Source organism: Orbicella faveolata, unplaced genomic scaffold (genome assembly GCF_042242905.1).
Source record: "Orbicella faveolata isolate gen_17 unplaced genomic scaffold, um_ofav_v1 contig_15, whole genome shotgun sequence".
In the NCBI taxonomy this organism is placed as follows: Eukaryota; Metazoa; Cnidaria; class Anthozoa; order Scleractinia; family Merulinidae; genus Orbicella; species Orbicella faveolata.
Window position 1 is genome coordinate 7,362,288 of NW_028301542.1, and position 6,000 is coordinate 7,368,287.

The 6,000-nt window shown below is 38.3% G+C and overlaps 1 long non-coding RNA gene across 3 annotated transcripts in view; it reads right to left on the reverse strand.

Moving 5' to 3' along the window:
- The window catches only part of LOC149113320 (uncharacterized), a 38,638-nt gene extending 32,921 nt beyond the window's left edge, over nucleotides 1–5,717 (reverse strand). The window contains exons 1-3 of one of the 3 annotated variants that reach the window (XR_016206772.1): nucleotides 5,613–5,713; nucleotides 4,667–4,804; nucleotides 3,119–3,414 (exon numbers count right to left, since the gene is read on the reverse strand). This is a non-coding gene — a long non-coding RNA (uncharacterized LOC149113320). Of the gene's footprint in view, nucleotides 1–3,118; nucleotides 3,415–4,666; nucleotides 4,929–5,612 lie in introns of those variants that run through there. The other 2 variants (XR_016206771.1, XR_016206773.1) reach the window with 2 other exon arrangements.
- Nucleotides 5,718–6,000: the final 283 nt, after the last annotated feature.

The window sequence follows — 6,000 nt, forward strand, 5'->3', positions numbered from 1 at the left end:
TAATGTGGCTACATTGGATGTAACACTGGCTTTGCTGCAGGGGATCAGAAATTCTGAATCTTCTCCTGTGTTCTTTGGGGGATCAGAAATTCTGAACCCTTTCTAGAGTTCTTTAGGGGATCAGAAATTCTGAACCCTTTCTAGTGTTCTTTGGGGGATCAGAAATTCTGAACCCTTTCTAGTGTTCTTTGGGGGATCAGAAATTCTGAACCCTTTTTAGTGTTCTTCGGGGGATCAGAAATTCTGAACCTTTTCTAATGTTCTTTGAGAGATCAGAAATTCTGAACCCTTTCTAGTGTTCTTTGGGGGATCAGAAATTCTGAACCCTTTCTAGTGTTCTTTGGGGGATCAGAAATTCTGAACCCTTTCTAGTGTTCTTTGGGGGATCAGAAATTCTGAACCTTTTTTAGTGTTCTTCGGGGGATCAGAAATTCTGAACCTTTTCTAATGTTCTTTGGGAGATCAGAAATTCTGAACCCTTTCTAGTGTTCTTTGGGGGATTTGAAATTTTGAATCCTCTCTTGTGTTGTTTGGGGATCAGAAATTTTGAATCGTTTTCTATGGAGGTACCTCTCGAGACGAGAAATTCAAAAAAATCATTTGGTGTCTTATGCGTGACTTAAACATTACATTTCAGTTCAAATAAAGAATAGGAAATTGCTTGGAAGAATTTTTTAATTCCTTGCAAACAGGGAAACTTTTCCTCTGAGTTTTAACACCAGTTTAAGATTCTTAGTATATTGCAAAAATCGTCTTTGGAATTAAATGGCAATCATAGACTTCCGTCTAAGCTCCACGTTTCACTTTAGGCCAATTTTGCACTCATTTCCAACGGAACTTCCAAGCCTGCAACGTAAAAATAACTTTTCTCCGAGACAGGTTTCTATTTTACACCGAAAAAGTAGCCATTTTTGAAGTGGTTCTTGGTATTTACTCTGAATTTTATCAAATTGGAACACCACATTTTAGTTTGGAAGGCGTTATACTGTTGCTTGCAGTATAACAGGGTTGTGGCAACCAGAGGTTCGACTACATTTATTGATTTAACTAGACGCTCTAAGAGCGTTTACTCGGGCTTTGTATCATAGTATCAAATCGTACTTTACGAAAACGCGTATTGGACACAATAAAAGCAAATTAAAGAATCAGGATATTTTAGCACAAGAGTTCCGCTTCGATATTTACTATTCAGGTTGCTTTGTTGATTATCCTCCTCATCCTATCGCAAGTTGTAAGTTTAATCCATTTTGGTTCAAGAATGAAGCACAGTTGTCTACGCAGCGATGGAGAAGTTGTTTGCAAAGACTTTTCGAGGTCTTTTTACAACTTATGGCGATTACTTTGTACATACTAGCAGAAATTGTACTGGTCGTGGCGATCCGAGTAAATTGTGTAGCTGAACATCTTTGCCGTGTTGCGATCTTAAACCCTTTTCAAGAGTCGTTTCTCCTTTGGAGAGCGAATAATCCCTTTCGAGAGAGACAAAACGAATCATGATAAACTCCTTCGCGAAAACAACAGTCCTGTGACTAGGCTCAAATTGCATTGCATATAATTTGCATAAACTTTCAAGTTGTGTATTTTACGGATAACTTCCAAGAATTTGCGACCTTTAACGCAGTTCATGAAGAAATATTCAAGCTACGTATATTTATTGAATCAAGGCAGAAATATTTTTAAAGAGGACTCTCATTTATGAGGGAAGATGCGGCATTCTGTTTTGCTATTTATTTTGGTTTCATGCTCGTCTAGTTCATGTCACGCAACATGATTTTCTTTTGCAGTCAGACACAGTTTTCTAAAAGAATTGGCGATTGCTAAGACCGCTAAATATATTTAAAGTACTAGTGAAATAACTGCCTATCGTCAATGCAGATTTTCCTTAGGACTTGGCAAGAACATTGGTTCGTCAATAATCCCGCACAATGCCCCGCACAATCGAAGGTTTAGTTCTCCCGCACAATGTGCCTCCAAAATCACACGTTATTTTTTTTTTCCTCCACACTATTAGAAAGCCAACTAAGTTGGAGGTAAGAAATTTAATCCAAGTCACCGAAAGTCTTATCTTTACAACTTTGGAGATCGACATATTTTGCGCGGTGCAAGAAACAAGTCGCATGTTTTTAATGAGCTACGAGTCCAAAAACGTTTTTGTATTTACCTCGTTTTACTGCAATATGATTTGTTTTACTGCAATGTTCTAAATAATACCAGCAGTAGCCACATACCGTCATTGACTGCCTATTTTTTGCCAGTGTTCTCGTAGATTGAACTCACACCGCAGTCGGCTCAGTTGTCATCTCACGAGAACGTTTCGAGCGTGAACTTTGCTTACCTGGCTGGCTTTCAAGCAATGTAATTCGTGGACCGACCCTTTCTGAATACGATCGACATCTTTGCGTGTGAGATGAACGTATAAGGTGTGATTCTTGCCAAAACTTTCTTCCCAAAAGACCGCATTCTATCACGAATAGCGAGCAATGTCGCGTTTTTCGCCCCCAGTTTCCATGGTCAACGCATGGAACGCCTGGGACCATGAGCCCCCTTTTGGCGACCAAAACGCTGGCATTTTAAGACTCGCGCTAAGCCCGAGTAAAAAAATCAGACTCCCGGACTTAATTTGTACGATTTGCGAATCGTACGGGTGATTATACAGACCGCATTAGATTCCACTCAGCCTCCTTACCATTATTTATATCAGTACTGATACTTAGAAAGGGGCAAATAATCAAAGGCCTATGCAAAAAGTTATTAGAAAATACGCACGTGCCCTCAAAAAAAAAAAAAAACAAAATTTTAAGGAGGGATAATGTGATAGGGATTAAAAGTAGTGAGGGGAGTGGGGAGGATGTTAAATATTAGCAGCCGAGATTTTTGCGTTTGGTTTCATTTTTGAGTTGGTTGATACTCAGTACGGAGAGCTGCTCGTTATGGGAGTTTTAAGGCACATTAACATTGGTATAAATTCCGTTTTCAATTAGACTAGCTGCATGTTTCGACAATTTTGGATCCAATTTTCTGTAACATTCTCGGCATCTTTTTCTTGTCCTAACCTTCCCACAATGCAATACCAAGGCAAGACCAATCAAAGCAAAGCTCATCAAACAATCAGTAAAACTGCTTTTTAAACCCATTTTATTACCTTACTACTTCTACAATTAGTTCTTCCTGCATGTGCTCAGTCAATATTAACCCAAATATTTACTAAACTGTAACTGAAGCCGTTTTCCGTGCCCTTAAAAGGAATCTACATTCATTTTCGACCGTTCCATTGATGTTCGACAGCAACATTCCCTGAATTGGTTCCCTATTGGCCAACATTGCCACCGGTGGCCCCAAACGTCATCTGACGTTTGCCAATATACGCGATATAAGGGATGTATGGAGGGTACTGTGGGTCGTTCAGTCGTGTTTCTATGAAAAGGACATAATATTATTCACTAAAACCCGTAGTTCTCCTCATTATCGATACGTTAATATACTACGCTTATCAGATCGGGAAAAACGATTTATGATGGACTTAACAAGAAAGAAATATGAAGAACTTTTTTTTTTTTTGCCTTGTTCGTTGAACAAAAGCAACTAAACGCTAATTAAGGTAAAAGTAACGAGGATCAGGTAACTTGGAACTATTTTTAATTACTGGCCTAAAACAATAATCCAAGCCATTAGGCTGGCTAATCAAAAGAAACCGAGATAAGGCAACAACTGACAGAGATTGTTTTTGTAGTACAACTTCGAACTTTGCTCAAAATTTCACACCGAAGAAACACTTTTGGAGACCTTAACTGGTGAACTAAATGCAACTAACATAAAGTAGTTCGGAAGAAATCTGTATCTGAGTTATACGCTCGATACAAAGATTTTTTTACGAAAGGGTTATAGACTGTATATAAGCCGATTTAATGACAAAGCTGCGTAAACAAAATCATTTGTAACCCAATTTACCGCAAGGAAAAAAAAAACAAAGAAAACATTGTTATTGGCCGGATTAGGATCGGTCGGTAAAGTGAAAAATCGTGACCTCGGGCTTGAAAGTGCTGACCTCGGCGGCCTGCGGCCTCGGTTAGAATCTCTAAGACCGATACTGGTCTTAGTTTTTTACTATTAAGACCTAGCTCCCAGCCGGCAACGACATATGTATATTGCGTGTTTAATTTCTACAAACCTGGTTACGCTTATTGGGTATAGTTTGTGAAAATTTAACGTGCAAAAATAGTTAAACCACACGCTGAACAATTACATGCTCACAATTGATATATATATATATATATATATATATATATATATATATATATATATATATATATATATATATATATTTCTAGTTTCTGATACAAGAAAAACAAATCATCTTTTCCCTTTATGGTTAATTATTGCAATCAACCATGTTGCCGTGCGTCTGCTCAGTAATAATGACATTACAGAAGACATCAAAATGTGGTAAGAGCAATAATGACACACTCAGCTATCGCCTGGTGTGCCACTTTTTTTTTTTTTTTTTTTTTTTCAAAAGCTGGGTATAAATCCCAAGACCGGAGCGGAGAAACCTTTCCATGCTGTATTGAGAGCCTGCCAAAAGAAATTAAGTTATATATTCGGCAAGTTACACCTAGATTTATTATTAACATCTCGTACATTCGCATGTACAAGAAGCAGAACTAACCTCGTCGGCCATATCCGAGGTTAAACTGATGTCCAACAGCAACATTCCCTGAGTTGGTTCCTTGTTGGCCAACGTTACCACCAGTGTTGCCAAACGACATACCGCCACCGTAGTACTGTGGGTCGTCCAGTCGCGTTTCTGAAAGAAAAAAAAAACATAGTACAGTTGAACAAGAGAAGATCAAGGTAAAATAGTAAATCCTCCATGTAGGCCTTATACCCAAGGTTATCTCTAAATGTGATACCCAGATCTTCTCCGTATGTTACTCTCACGAACAGTGCACGGCCCAGGCAAACTTTCTCGAAACGAACATTGCTACCGGTATGGCCAAACGACATATTATGTGGGTCGTTTAGTCGTGTTTCTAGAAAAAGAAAAGACATAATAGAACTAAATAAAACTCGTAGTTCTCGTTATTTTCGGTGGGTATTTACATTATTTTGGTTGTCCGACGGCGACATTTCCAGCATTGGTTCACTGCATGTTGACCATAAGTGCCCGGGGTGTTGCCAAACGACATATAACTTCGGCAGCCTTGCGAAATATAATGGAACAGATTTTATCATATCTATCTCTGTCGAGACTTGTCTTGTTAGCTTTAGATTATATAACATCGCACTAGCATCATAAATTGTACTTGAGCTTCATTAAATCGATAGTAACGAAAAAATGAGTTGTGTAACAATTTTTTCTTCGATTTTGACGAGTTTCTCTATAAGAATTCAATTTAGGACAAATCGGTCGCTAGCGTCTGGAACTGACAACACTAAACATGCTGTAAAAGGGCATGGCGTCATTTTTTTTTCTGAACTCTTGTGGCTAACCCACCATAAGGGTAAGCTCAGGAGCCGCTGACGAGAAGTCTAATTTGACAGTTTTCACAATTAATGATATTGAATCTGAAAATGCTAACAACAACAACAAAAAAAACCACTTGTGCACTAACCAGGACCTTTGTCTTTGCCTTGATCTTCATCCTGTTAAATAACAACAACAAAAAAATATGTGTTTGAAAATTCCCCGCGAAACAATTCCTTACTACAGATGTTGCCCTTGTAAGAAACCCGATAAATTTCACAGATATAAAGATATTGTGCATGTTCACCTGAACAAAGCACTTCATATTCCTTGAAAAATAAACAAATGAAATATGCAGGTTAAATAAATTTGCTTATAGCGAAGTTATTTTAAAGCGACATGAGACTGATTGGAAACCTCATTGTGACACTAAAGGCTGGTTTCCACTAGCGACGGGGTTGGAGTCATAGTCGCAGTTGGAGTCATAAGTTAAAAACGATTACGACCTCGTGAGAGTCGAAAATCGAAATTGTAAG